The sequence below is a fragment of the Canis lupus genome, chromosome 6 (assembly GCF_011100685.1).
Source record: "Canis lupus familiaris isolate Mischka breed German Shepherd chromosome 6, alternate assembly UU_Cfam_GSD_1.0, whole genome shotgun sequence".
Classification (NCBI taxonomy): domain Eukaryota; kingdom Metazoa; phylum Chordata; class Mammalia; order Carnivora; family Canidae; genus Canis; species Canis lupus.
In genome coordinates this window covers 28,297,133-28,310,706 of record NC_049227.1, presented here as the reverse complement: position 1 = coordinate 28,310,706, position 13,574 = coordinate 28,297,133, and the positions used below count along the sequence as shown (strand labels likewise).

Below are 13,574 nucleotides of genomic sequence, written 5' to 3'. Positions count from 1 at the left end.
TGCCCCTGCCGTGGTCCTTCGCTCCAAGCAGGGGCTTCCAGCCTGGGCACTCCGGACACTTGGGGCTGATTCTCTGGTTGGGGACAGGGCTGACTTGCACATCGCAGGATGTGTAGGACCCCGGGGTCCCAACTACTCCCCGCCAAGGAGCCACCCTTCCTGCTGGTTGTGACAACTCTGGACGTTGCCAGATGCCCCTTGGGGGGCAAAAGTGTCCCTAGTGAGAACCACTGCTTTAGAGAAAAAGCAAGGGCTCTCTTAGGAAGACCATTAAAGCCGAGGACACCCGCTACCTCGTCCACACCCGCTTGGAAGGCCAACAGCAGAAGGTCACACAGGTGAAGACAGCAGATCAGACAAGAGACAGACGCCTGGAGGGCCAGACCCCAGGGAGATGGGGGGGTCCCCACCCTCCTTTCAAGGCCTCCTCCTCCTCCTCCTCCTCCTCCTCCTCCTCCTCCTCCGCCATCCCCTCCCCCGCTGTCCTGCATCGGCTCCAGGGGCTGGAAGGGCACTTGCAGGGTTATTGCTCCACTAAGGACAGTTTATTGAGCAAGGGCTGCTCTCAAACAGTTTGATGGAAACAAAGGACTCAGCTGCTCTCCGTGTCACCAACATTGGGCGCAGCCGAGTGTGTCTGCCGTGTCCACTGTCCCGACTGCCTCGCCAACACCACACTGTTTCGTCCTTTGAGCACAAATGAGCTCTTCCTTAGCCTCCGTGAGACCACAGGGGTTACAAGTCCCAGTTCTGCTACGAATTTGCTGGGTGACTCTGGGCAAGTCGCTCTGCCTCTCTGAGCCTCGCGTTTTTTCACTCCAGGGGACATTTTGCGCTAACATTTCAGGGCATCAGTGACTCTGTATTAAAGGGTTGAAACTGGACCAATCGAAACTGTTGAGCTGCTCTCATGTGTTTTCACATCAGCTTTACTCCCCCTCGAGGAATGCAGGGGTAAAAGATTTTGCCCTTTCTGCTTCTGCACTAATGAAAAGTGCATAAAATACTCCAGGGCCCAAATGGAGTAGGATTTGCACATCATCACTCCTGCTTGACAGCTTCCCTGAAGATTTCATTGCCAAGCTGCCAGCTCAAGAGCTTAGGCCAGAGACACAAACCTAAGTGTCCCCAGGGTCAGGTGAGGAACGTAGAGTGACGCAGGCTAGAGGTGGCTGGCCAGCACCCTCTCACCCTGCCTAGAGATGGTGGGTCACCCAGTGAGAGGGTGGGCCCTGCATTACCAGGTGTTCAACAGACCCAGAAGTCTGAATTTAGGTACGAGAGAGAGCCACCCCTCAAATTAAATCACTGCACGTTTTTAAGTGCCATGCAGACAAAACAAACGCCCTCTGAGCCTGATCTAGAACACAGTCCACCTGCTAGAAGGCCCTCTGCATCACAGAAACTAGGTCAAGGCCTGGCCTAGGTGTGGGAGGAGCCAGATGTGTAGAGGGAAGCAGGAGAGGGACCAGGCTCCCTGGATGCACCAGTTCTCCCGGCCCCAAGCTGTCCCCATGAGGTAACTGGACTCTATGACTAATAATAGCACCATAATTACCGGGCCCCTTCTATTCATGGGGTAACAGGCCAGGCCATTCATTAAATACACGAGCGCACTAGGTGTCCTAAGTGTTCCACAAGGTGAGCATAATCTATCATTCCTTTAAGATTATAGGGATCCCAGAAAGTCACCTACATTAAAAGCCTTCCTGTGTAAAACAGTTGGAGCCCGGATTTAAAACCAGATCTGCCTGACATGAGTAGAAACGCTCTTCCCAGCTGCACGGCCTGGCCCCCTCACTGCACATCCATCAGTCACACACCCCACCTCCCGAAAATGTGGTCCCGACCTCACTTGACAGGTAGAAGGTGGGCAGCGAAATGGCCACTTCAGTGTTGCTTTAGTACATCTGCCTAACTCATTTATTATTATTATTTTTAAGATATTAATTAGTCATGAGAGACACAGAGAGAGAGGCAGAGACATAGGCAGAAGGAGAAGCAGGCCCCTTGCAGGGAGCCCGACACGGGACTCGATCCTGGGGCTCAACCACTGAGCCACCCAGGCTCCCTGCCTAACTCATTTAAATATTGTGTTTAAAGGCACTCTGGAAGGAAGTTTTTTTAGTTCATAGAGAGATGATTTTTCTCCCCTACCAAGAGAACTTGGTTGTTAGCAAGAGACAGTGTCGCTCCTATGGAAAACACTTTTGACAGACACCTGGGTGGCTCAGTGGTTGAGCATCTGCCTTCAGCCCAGGGCGTGATCCTGGAGTCCTGGGATCGAGTCCCACATCGAGCTCCCTGCATGGAGCCTGCTTCTCTCTCTCTCTCATGAATAAATAAATAAAATCTTTAAAAAAAAAAAAAAAAAGAAAACACTTTTGGGTTAGAGAGAACTGGTCATTTCTGGCCCTAAAAGCCCCATTGTATTTTGTAGCTTACAACTCTGGCATGAGAGAGCTTATGGTAAATGTATAGTCTCAAATGCAACAGGTATTTCTCATATCTATCTATTTTTTTTTAAAGATTTTATTTATTTATTCATGAGAACACACACAGAGAGAGAGAGAGGCAGAGACACAGGCAGAGGGAGAAGCAGGCTCCATGCAGGGAGCCTGACGTGGGACTCGATCCCAGGTCTCCAGGATCAGGCCCTGAGCTGAAGGCTCAGGCACTAAACTGCTGAGCCACCCGGGCTGCCCCATATCTACTTAAAATGTGCATTCTGGGGCCCCTGAGCGGCTCAGTCAGTTAAGCATCTGACTCATTATTTCAGCTCAGGACACAATCTCAGGGTTGTGAGATCGAGCCCTGTGTTGGGCTCTGAGCTGGGCATGGAGCCTGCCCAAGATTCTTTTTCTCCCTCTTCCTCCTCCCCTCCCCTGCTCTCCCCCTCTCTTCCGTCCGCCCCTCTCAATCTCTCTCTCTCTCTCTCTCTCTCAAAAAAAAAAAATAATAATAATAATAAATAAATAAAAATAAATGTGGATGGCCTCTGACTTAGCCATTGCATTGCTGGGAATTTATCTGACAAATAAACTCATGTAATCAGACAAAAATAGATATAAGGATGGTCCCCAAAGTACTCTTTATAAACGATGGGGAGCAGCTGGTATGTTTCCATAAGAGGCTGTTTCATAAGAAGCTGTACTTTCAAATAATAGGGTATTATGCAGCTGATTTTTTAAAATGCCAAAACATGCTGATTTAGAAAGATGTTGAAGATCTATGATTAAGAGGGGAGGAAAAAAACCACCCTAATTTCCAGAATGCCAATATTTGTGTAAGAAAAAAAAAAAAAAAAAGGAAATTCAACGTAGGAAAGTTTTGGAAAGATACATGAGACTATACTACCCATGATTACTTCCAGGGATGAGAAAGAATGAGGAGGGGATGGGGAGACGGAGTCAGGAAGAAGGACATTTGGCCTAGGGGTGATCATGACCCCAACTGGCTCCTTTTGGGATTCTGTATCATTGGCTGCACGCTTTGCTGCTCCAGGGTAAGGAAGGAATGGGTATCATGACCTTGCAAGGTCAAGCCTGCGTTAATGAGCAAGGGGGAGTCCTGTGGCCCTTTCTTGGGGACTTCTGATGAGGGCTGTTCCTTCCAAGCCTCTGAATAACCGATTCAAGTCCAAGCTACGGGACTCCCCACGGCAGAAACAGCACCACTAGCTCCTTCCTCCTTCATCTGATCCTTATAAAATTTCCTTCAAAGTCCTGCTTGGCTTTCTCCAAACTCAGCCTTTCCTCCAATGTGTGGCCATGGTTAAATTCTTTCAAGGTCAGAGGTGGAGGCCGGAGAGCCCAGGGAGCAAAAGAGCCACTGTAAAAGCCAGACAGGTCTTCTGTTCACGGGTGAGCTCTTAAAGGATGCCATCGCGACCCTACATGAATCACAAACAGGCCAGTGTAGCTGGAATCTGTGGTGTTCCTGGCACAGGGAGGAAGTGTGGCCATGTTAACATCAAAGAAAATTCTAGCAACCATCTTCAGGGCAAATAGGAGTCGGGTTTGTGAAAATATTACAGAAAAGGGAAATTAGGGCCAAGTTTCTCCTTTACAGAGAGGCCGCACAATAGGCTTTCTGGTTCTGCCAAGTACCGGCCTTGCCACATTGAGCAAAATCCTCAAAGTCTCTGGTCACGTACATTATAAAAAACTGTCCACTGAAGTTTGCCAGGGGCCAGGTGCTGTGTTAAACCCTTCATATGCATTATCCCACTTAATCCTCCCAACAGGGCAATACCGTGGGCTGTAGAGTTCGAAAGAGCTAGATCTGCAGAATCCATTCCTCCTCCTTGGCCAGTCAAGCTATCTTGAGCCAGTTATTCAGAGCACACTAGTAAAACAGTAATAATATCTGCTCCAAAGGGTTGCTGTAAAGTTGGTAAAACGATGCCAGTAAAGAGCTTAGCATGTTGACTGGCAAAAGAGTTCAACAAACATTAGCTCTTCCCCACCCCATTTTTCGGATGGAAAAGCTGAGGTTTGCAAAGTCCAGTGCAGATGATTTCTAGGTTTGCTCATGACATTCTAGGATCCTGGTGGATTTAACACTGGACTTGGTTTTCCAGGAAAATCCGATGCCTATCTGATTTTAGAATCACACGGTTGTGCCTACCACAGAAAATCCACCTGCTTGGGTTTGGGGTCCTGCAGAAAGAAGAGACACTCCACCCCCTTAAAAAAAGATAAAACTTCCAGGAGAGACCATGTGAGCAGACAACGAGAAGACACCCTCCTTCCAATCTGGAAGAGTGTCCTCACCAAGAACCTTGACACTGGACATCACAGCCTCCAGAATGGTTCCTCTTCCCTTCTTGAAGATTAGGGGTCCTAAGTTGGCCAACTGATTCAGTCAGTAATGAGCCCCCAATGCTGGGTAAGGGACTCAGGTAATTGGCAGTTGATGAAGAGGCAAGATTCTGATGAGCTGGTTTGAGCGACCCTTCTGTGGGGCCGAGCTCCGGGAAGGGGCAGCGCAGAGGAGACAATGCCAGGGGCGGACGTGCAACAGGGAGACAGTGGGGACCTGCTCACGAATCAAGGGACAGGACTGTAGAGTATTAAAGAAGCTCATCAAAGGACTGGACGGCATCCCTCACAGCCCTAGTGAAGCCTTGGGGTCACTGACCATCGGTGCAAGAGGGTCTCACAAAGATAATCACCTTCTTCCAGAACCAGAAGTCCTGTTCTTTATTCCCCACCTTGGAAAGTGGTAGCTTAATAAACCTGAGTGGTCAAAATTTTAAAAATAAATAAATAAATAAAGCCTCCACATAAGAGAGGAGCAAGAAAAAGTCAGCCCTCTTCCCTCCCAAAGGTCTTCTCGTTGGGGCTCCTTCACTTGTTCCCCATCGGCAAGAACCAGGGCAGAGAAATCTCCAGAGTCACGACCAGCAAGGCTGCAATAGGACGCTAATTTGCAAGCGAGCCGGGGATGGCTTCGTGGAAAACGCTACCATACATGGGCATGTTTGCCTCAATCTCAGCCCCTGGACAGAAAAGTAATGATAACAAACCCATAACAAATACCTTGTACGGAATAACACGTCTATGTCAGTCAGGAAAATAGAAAATCATGGTGGGTACAAGGCGAAGCCCAGAAGCTTCTTGTGGAAGGCCCGGCCAGCTCATGTGGCGGACTGTCCCGATGGCAGCCCCGACCGCCCACCACAGGGGACAAACAATGCATTTTATTTTAAACTCAAAAAAGGTCATTTGGTTGTTTGCCTCAAAGAGAAGATGATAAATATTTGCCTTCCTGGAAGCATTTTGTGCACTGCCCCCCGCCCCCAAGCCTGGTTCCAAAAAGAATATTTGTGCATGGTAAAGACAATAGGGTCAGGGCTACAGCCTTGGCATCAGACAGACCCAGGGATGGGTTTCACGACTTGCCAGCTGGGTGATGCTAGGGAAGTTCTAGAACCTCTCTGAGCCTAGGCTGCCTTTTTACTCAACAGGCATCACGATGCCTCCTTTGAAAGGTGGTTGCGGCGATTCACTGAGCTCCCTACTAAATTGCATCAAACACAGCTACCGTGCCTGGCACCTACGTATCCCGTCGGTGTTGGCGGTCTCGGTGGCAAAACGCAGAGGGAAGAGTTCCCTCCAGAGAGACCACGTCCTGTATTTTGAACACTGCCAGCCACTGCCTTTGAGCCGAGCATCTTCAAGAAAACGAAACCAATGGAGAAGACCAAACAGAACCCAAGTGTGCAAGGAGCCTCACCAACAGTCGGCCTGCCCTCCCCTGGCCAACCCCGGGCCACGCTGCAATTTAACCCATCAGCTCTTAACGCTCCACACTCTCTGGCCTGGGTTTCTAAGTAATTTCTCTTCTCTAACTTCTTGATCAGCATGGCTTTGAACGGTGCTTTTCCAGAAGCAGCAAAATCCGCCCCCCCCACCCCCCGCTCTCCATGCGGGGTGAAAACGGCACCAGCCACGCTCTTTCTCACACGTTGCCCACCTTCCAGGGCAGGTGAGAGCAACATTTGTACCAGCCGCGCTGCCCACAGTCCGGCGCCACCTTCCCTAATACACCTGCAGGTCGTGGATGCAAATTGAGGCTCGAGCATCCGTCTGGGTGGGGGTCAACTGGGTTAAGATTTTTTTTTTTTTTAACTTTGGAGGGGGGTGGGGGGTGGTCTGCATGAACACTGGGCTGTATGAATATACTGTGTCTCAACCAGTCCTACCTCTCCGGGGACATCCGCAAGCACATCCTCTAAACTGGTGAAAAACTCCCCTCTTTCTTCGGAGTATCTGCCCACGTGTTTTTAACTGATTTAACACATTATCAAAAGAATTAAGCCGGGCTTCCAAATCCACTTGGAACGTTACTGTGCCCGCCTCTGTGACTGGAAATGACTTTTCAGTGAGTTCAGTTGCACTTTGTGCCTAAAATAAAAATTAGAAGCCCGTGGAAGCTGGTCCTCTGAGATGTTAAGGGATCACATCTCCCGGATTTGCTTTATAAGAATTGTCTGGGACTCCTCTTTGGTTTGGTTGGTTTTTAAGCAGGTTTTCTGGATTCAAGTGGATGGGGAGGTGGCCCCCGGAACTGCTGTCTTTTAAGTACCCCCAAGGCGGTCCTTAGCATTGGCAACCTTGGGAGATGCTGGTTTGGGGAAAATTGAGGCTGACCGGGCAGAGAAATGAAAATTGTGACTCCCCACTTCCTCACCACAGTCCTTGAGAGGCTGACAAGCAGAGCCCTCACCGCTCCAGCCCCTGTAGGGTGCCCCATGGGACCCTCAAAGCCCCTACCCTATTGCCCCCCCACCCCGCCCCAGGACCACCCTACTTACAGATCTCCAACTGGGGGGACAGCGGAGAAGACACTGGGTGGAGAGCTCAGGTCTGGCACACCTCCCAGGCAGGGGAGCCCAAATCTCCCGGGTCGCCGGGGACGCCTCGCTTTATAGACCCAGCTGCCCGCGGGTGGGAAAGGGGAGGCGGCCCCGGGGGAGGGGGTGGGGAGGGTTCCGTGCCCTCCCTCCGCAGCGCCCCCTGCAGGGCCCGGGAAGCGCGGCGTCTGTGCGGGTCCCGGGGCGCACCTGCGGCGGGTGGTGCGCAGGGAGAGAGGAGCCTGGGGGGCGCGGGGGGACGCGGGGAGAGAGGTGCATGGGGGCACGGGGGGCGCAGGGAGAGGCGCGCGGGGGGCGCGGGGCCGCGGGGGGAGAGGCGCATGGGGCGGCGCGGGGGGGCACGGCGGGCGCAGGGAGAGAGGCGCATGTGGGGCGCGGGGAGGGCGCTGCGGGTGCGCGGGGGGGCGCGGGGAGGGCGCTGCGGGTGCGCGGGGGGGCGCGGGGAGGGCGCTGCGGGTGCGCGGGGGGGGCGCAGGGAGAGAGGCGCATGGGGGGCGCGGGGAGGGCGCTGCGGGTGCGCGGGGGGGCGCAGGGAGAGAGGCTCAAGGAGGGGCGCGGGGGGGCGCAGGGAGAGAGGCGCATGTGGGGCGCGGGGAGGGCGCTGCGGGTGCGCGGGGGGGCGCGGGGAGGGTGCTGCGGGTGCGCGGGGGGGCGCGGGGAGAGAGAGGCGCATGGGGGGCGCGGGGGCGTGGCGCTCCCCGCGGAAGCCTGGGGCAGGTGTCTCTCACCCCGCCTCCGCCCGGGGACAGTCACCCCGCGTCTGGGGGGGGATCACGGATTCTTCCCGCCTCCTCCCCACGGCCGGGTGGGGGTTGTGGGGGCCGGAACTGTGAGCCCCCGCCCCAGTCCCCATTGTATTCGCCTCCCACGGGCTGGAGAGGGGGCCCCGGCGCTGCAGGAAGGGAAGAGAAAGGGGATTTTGTGAACTTTGCCAAGTGCGGGCAGAAGCCCCCGACGGCGGGGAACTGTCCGGGAAGGGGAAGTTTTAACTCTTTCCAGTTTGCGCCACTTCCACCCACTAGCAACAAACAAACAAAAGCAAAACAAAAGCAACCCCGCTGCTGTGACTTCAGGTCTGGAAGCGCCATCGGGCCACGGCCTGGCCTCAGGCCAGCCACCTCCCTGCTCTGAGCCTCAGTGTCTGCGCTGAAAAATGGGTGCGTGTGTTGGGGAGGGTGCTTCATGCAACTTGCAAGGTGCTGTCAGGGTCCAAAGAGAAAGTGGGTGAGACCCCGCCCTTGCGAGTTCCCAAGCGCTGCTCCCCCGCCCAAGAAATTCTTGCAAATGAAGAAGCTGCTTAAAACTTCACCCCTGCCTCCCCTCTTTCTGAGGACCTCTCTCTCCCCTCCTCCCCCTGCGTCTGTTGGTCTGTCTCTCTCTCTCCCGTCCTTCCTTCCGATGCAGTGTATCTGCATCAGGCTTTGTCTTCCAGTCACTCTGTATATCTCTGTCACTCTCTCACTTTGTCCAAAGTCTCTCTCTGTCTCTGGCCCCATGTCTCTCCTGGACATCTCCCTCTGTCTCTGGCCCCTGTGTCTCCTTCTATCTCCTGCCCCATGTCTCTCCCCTGTGTCTCCCTCTGTCTCTGGCCCCATGTCTCTCCCCTGTGTCTCCCTCTACCTCTCCCCTGGGGCTCCCTCTCTCTCTTGCCCCTGGGTCTCTATCTCCCTGCCCCGAGTCTCTCCCCCGTGTCTCTATCTGCGGCCCCGTGTCTCTGGCTCCAGGTCTCTCCCCGGGCCCTGTCGCCCGCACGCACACAGGCCATAAAAGGAAGCCGAGGCGGTGGGCTGGCCCCGCGCCAGCCGGGGACCCGCGCGCCCCGCTCCCGCCGCCCCCGCCCCGCCCCGCCCCGCCCCGCCCCGCACGGGCTCCGGTTCCCGGCCGGTCCTCCCTCCAGGGCGCGGCGGGGGGCGCAGGGCGGGCGACAACCCAAAAAGGGCAGGCGCGGGCTCCTTCCTGCAGGAATTCCCAGCGCCGCATACCAGCCCGGGCTGCCCGCTCCCCCTGACTAAATATGGTGCCGAGCGGCCTCCCGGCGCGGCGGGCCCGGGGTGCGGGGGGGGGGGGGGGGCGGGGGGGGGGCGCCTCCCGTGGCTGCGACAGGCCGCGCGGGGACAGGCTCAGAGGAGGCGGGAAGACCCCTGCCGGGCTCTGTGCGCTAGGTCCACTACCCCCGGTGCCAGATCAGAAGGGGGGGACCTGTATTCATACCCCCACTTTGCAGACGAGAACACTGAGGTCCTGGAGGTGTGCAGAGATTTGCCCAGGCCCACCCGTTGCCATGACTCACTTCCAGAGAGATTTGAAAGGGAAATGCCTTCCCGGGGTGAATTGGCTTAGAGGCTAAAGACAGGTCTCTGAGGCGAGTGGCTGGTGCCACTTTCTGGCTGTTCCACCATGGGCCAGTCACTTAAATACTCTGGGACTCAGTTTCCCTACCTGGCTGTTTGTAAACAGTCGGTGAGATGATCCGCACGAAATGAACATATTGTGCTGCTTGCTGTTGGTATTCTCACCCGAGGAAACCAAGTAGGCCTTGGGTGCGTGATGGTGAGGGAGAGCCCGTCCCTCCTGCAGGCTCAGCATCTCAGACCCTCTTGGTCTGCTTCCAATGTCAAGCTCTCCCGCTGTTGCACCCCTGAAAACACCCCACGGGCCTAAGGCAGAGGCAGGAACTGCTCGAGTTCAGCAGATTGCAGAGCTAGGGAAAAGCTCTTCAGAAAATGATGGATAAGCTGTACTCCACGTGCCTTTTACTGTCCACGCTGTAAAAGGAGTGGAAATTGTCCCTGCGTTGGTATAGACGTGGTGTGGAGTGGAGGGTGATGGAAGGGGAAAAGTGAAGTTCACTACCACCTTCCCGTTCTGGAAAGAACCCAGAGCAGGCCGTCGGAATCGCACTTGTTGGCAATTTTTTTTCTTTTAAGATTTGTATTTACTCATGAGAGACACACAGAGAGAGGCAGAGACACAGGAAGATTGAAAAGCAGGCTCCATGCGAGGAGCCCTACGTGGGACTCGATCCCAGGACCCCAGGATTACGACCTGACCCAAAGGCAGATGCTTAACCAGAGCCAGCCTTATAAGCAATTATTAATAAATGGAGGCTTTATAACGAACACTGAATTTTCCTGCCTTCTCTCTCCTCTTCCTTAGAACAACCCTATGAAATAGGTACTTAAAAAATATTTTTTTCCCATTCTGTGGTTGACAAAGCAGGTTGGTGAATTAAGGAGCAAGCCAAGGTAGCATAGCTCGCTAGTGCTGGAGCAGGAATTCCAACCCCACATGTCTGCTGGAGTCTGTGTTGAGTAGATGGGAGGTTTACATGTCTGAGATTTACACGTGGTCTGCGAGGCACCAGACCTGAAGCCCCAGGACAGTCAGGGAATGGAGCCTGTGTCTTCTCAAGGAGGAGCACAGATGGACAGAATTTTTGCTTCAACCACCTTCCTGAGTTGTCAAACATGATGATGCACGGGAAGGCCTTATATAAAGTATTCCATACCTTTCTGGTACATTCTACAAGTGCTCGGAGACCGTATGTGGACATAACAGTCATTCATTAAACATCTGTGCAGTGCAGAAGCTCAGTTGTTCGTCTTCAAAAGTGCATTGTTACACTGATGAAGTCAAATGTCTGTTTTATTTCTGATGGCTCAAAAAGCCGGTTATTCTAAGATCTAGGGGGAAAAAATACTTTTAAAAAGTGTTACTTCAAGAACTGTCCAGTAAGTTTCCTTGGCTTGTCTTTTCAGTGAGGTGCTGTGTAATGGGAGTTTCCATGAACTCATGAAACAGGATGGCAGAGGGTTAATTTCTCTCTTGGAGTCTTCTCCTCTTTGTCAAATAGCTTTGTGTTTGCTATCGGCTTCAAAAAGCTCCAAAATATGATTCCCTCCAGTTTTTAATAATATCAAAGATTGGGCCCAAGCATGGTTTACTTCTGCCTGTGTTTCACAATCTCATTATTTAAAGAGGTGTATTATCACCACTCAAGTCTTCCAGCTCAAGATTTGCGCAGGACTGTGCCTTCTTGTGAATGAAGGGACATCATTCCTGGCCACAGGCCCGGCTTGGCTCCATCTCTCTTGCACAAAGTCACTCCTGTTTCACGCATGAGAGCTCCACACTTCTCCAGGTCAAGCTGGTATGGCATAGTGACCTGCAATGCTCTTTCCTGCATCAATTTCCAACTCTGGTGTTGGTTAACTCCAGATTCCCTACCCTCCATTGGGAAGGACTCTAAAATTCTCTAGTTTTACAGTGTCTTACAAAATTAAACATATTCTTAACATATGAACCAGCAGATCATACTCAAGATTTTACCCAAATGAGTTGAAAGCTTTCATCCATGCCAAAGCCTGCACTTGGGATGTTTAAAGCAGCTTTACCCAGAGTTGTCAAAACCTGGGAGCAACCAAGCTGCTATTCAGGAGGCAAGTGGACAATCTGTGGGAAACTGAGGTGATGGAGTATCATTTGGTGCTAAAAACGAACGAGCTCTCAAGCCGTGAAAAGACCCAGAGGAATCTTAGGTGCATATTACTAAGTGAAAGACGACAGTCTGAAAAGACCACATCCTGTAGGATTCCAACTATGTGTCATTCTGGGAAAGGTAAAACCATGAAGACAATGAAGACGTCTGTGGTTGCCAGAGGCTGAGGGGCTAGAGGGATGGACAGGCCGATCAGAAGGTTTTTAGGGCAGTGAAAATACTCTGTGCGGTACTACAGTGGTGGATACGTGTCATTATATATTTGTTCAAACACACAGTGAACAGCACCGGAAATGAACCCTGATGTAAACTATGGACTTTGGGTGTTCGTGATGTGTCCGTGTAGGTCCACTGATTGGAACAAATGTGCCACTCCCATTGGGGGTCCTGCTGTGAGTGTGTGGGGGGAGGGATAGGAGGTATACAGAAATTCTCTGTACCTTATACTCAACTTCGCAGTGAACCTAAGGTTGCTTTCAAAAATAGTCTATTTTTCGGGGGTGCCTGGGTGGCTCAGTTGGATAAATATCTGACCCAAGGGTCCTGGGTCCTGGACCCAGGGTGTTCCTCCCCACATTGAAGGAGTTTGCTTCTCCTGATTCTCCTGCTTCTCCTTCTGCCCCTCCCTTGCTTGCTCTAATAAATAAATGTATTTTTTAAAAGGTCTTTTTTTTTGAAAAAAGTAGTTTTACGTTTTGTTACAAACAAACAAACAAAAGACCATGCAATCCTTGCAGAATGGTTGTTAACAAAACTCAAATACCAAGTGGCCAGGAAGCATTGTCCCAAATGCCTTTAAAGGCATATTCTCACAATGTTAATCCTTCAAGTACACTTGGCTTTAGGTTAAAAGAACACATCAAATGTTATATAATCACACAGGCATGTGAGTCGTATACAATTGCGTTCTTGCACATAATTATAAAGCTATCAGTTTACTCTGTGCAAACATATATGCTAAGCTAAATTTATCATCTTCTAACGTCACCTCTGCTCCTGCTTGGTTTTCAGACTGCCCAAGTTTTATATTTCCACTTTCCCTAAGTCCCTCTTCAGTTCCAATTCTCATCCTGTTTTTCTGTAAATCCAAGTCTTCTCCTAAAACTTCTCCGTATTTCTGGATGACAACTTCTCCCGACAACCCCAGGAAAACCACCAGCATGATGTACTGATTTAGTTTATGAGAATAGTTTGATGTGTCATTTATATTTGTCTTGTCTTTCTCTTAGTTTTTTTTTAATGTCTCAGCCAACGTAACTTTTTCAATGACTGGCTTATAAATTAATTGACGCCATTCAAAAATCCTGAGTATAAAAATTTCTAGAGCAGACTTTTCAACCTAAGGTCCTTTATGGAAATCATAAAAATCTGTTTTGAAAATAGGTGGTTTTCTCTTTTCCAAATATAAAAACATACTACTAAATATGTTTTGAGCCCCTAAATGCCCCCCCCTAGATTACTTTTCCCCCAGAGACTGATACCATCAGCCTCCTGGATGAAGAGTAACCACTGCAGGGTGACGTGGCTGATACTGAGTGCACACCCACCAGGAAAAGTTCCCCTCCCTCCACCTCTCTACACCCTCCAACAACGAGGCCACTAGAGATCCTGAAGGAAGGTCTGGGGAGCCACCTGTCCTGGTGTTCACCTCCTGATGACAGAAGAGTCATAGGTATAACACTCACTGCACAAAGG

At 51.7% G+C, this 13,574-nt stretch overlaps 1 protein-coding gene across 4 annotated transcripts in view; it reads right to left on the bottom strand.

Moving 5' to 3' along the window:
* Nucleotides 1-7,460, bottom strand: part of MYH11 (myosin heavy chain 11) — a 115,690-nt gene extending 108,230 nt beyond the window's left edge. For all 4 annotated transcript variants that reach the window (XM_038540265.1, XM_038540266.1, XM_038540267.1 and 1 more), the window contains exon 1: nucleotides 7,322-7,460. The gene's annotated coding sequence lies outside the window, so the exon portion shown is untranslated. The remainder of the gene's footprint in view (nucleotides 1-7,321) is intronic.
* Between the last annotated feature and the right edge of the window lie 6,114 nt (nucleotides 7,461-13,574).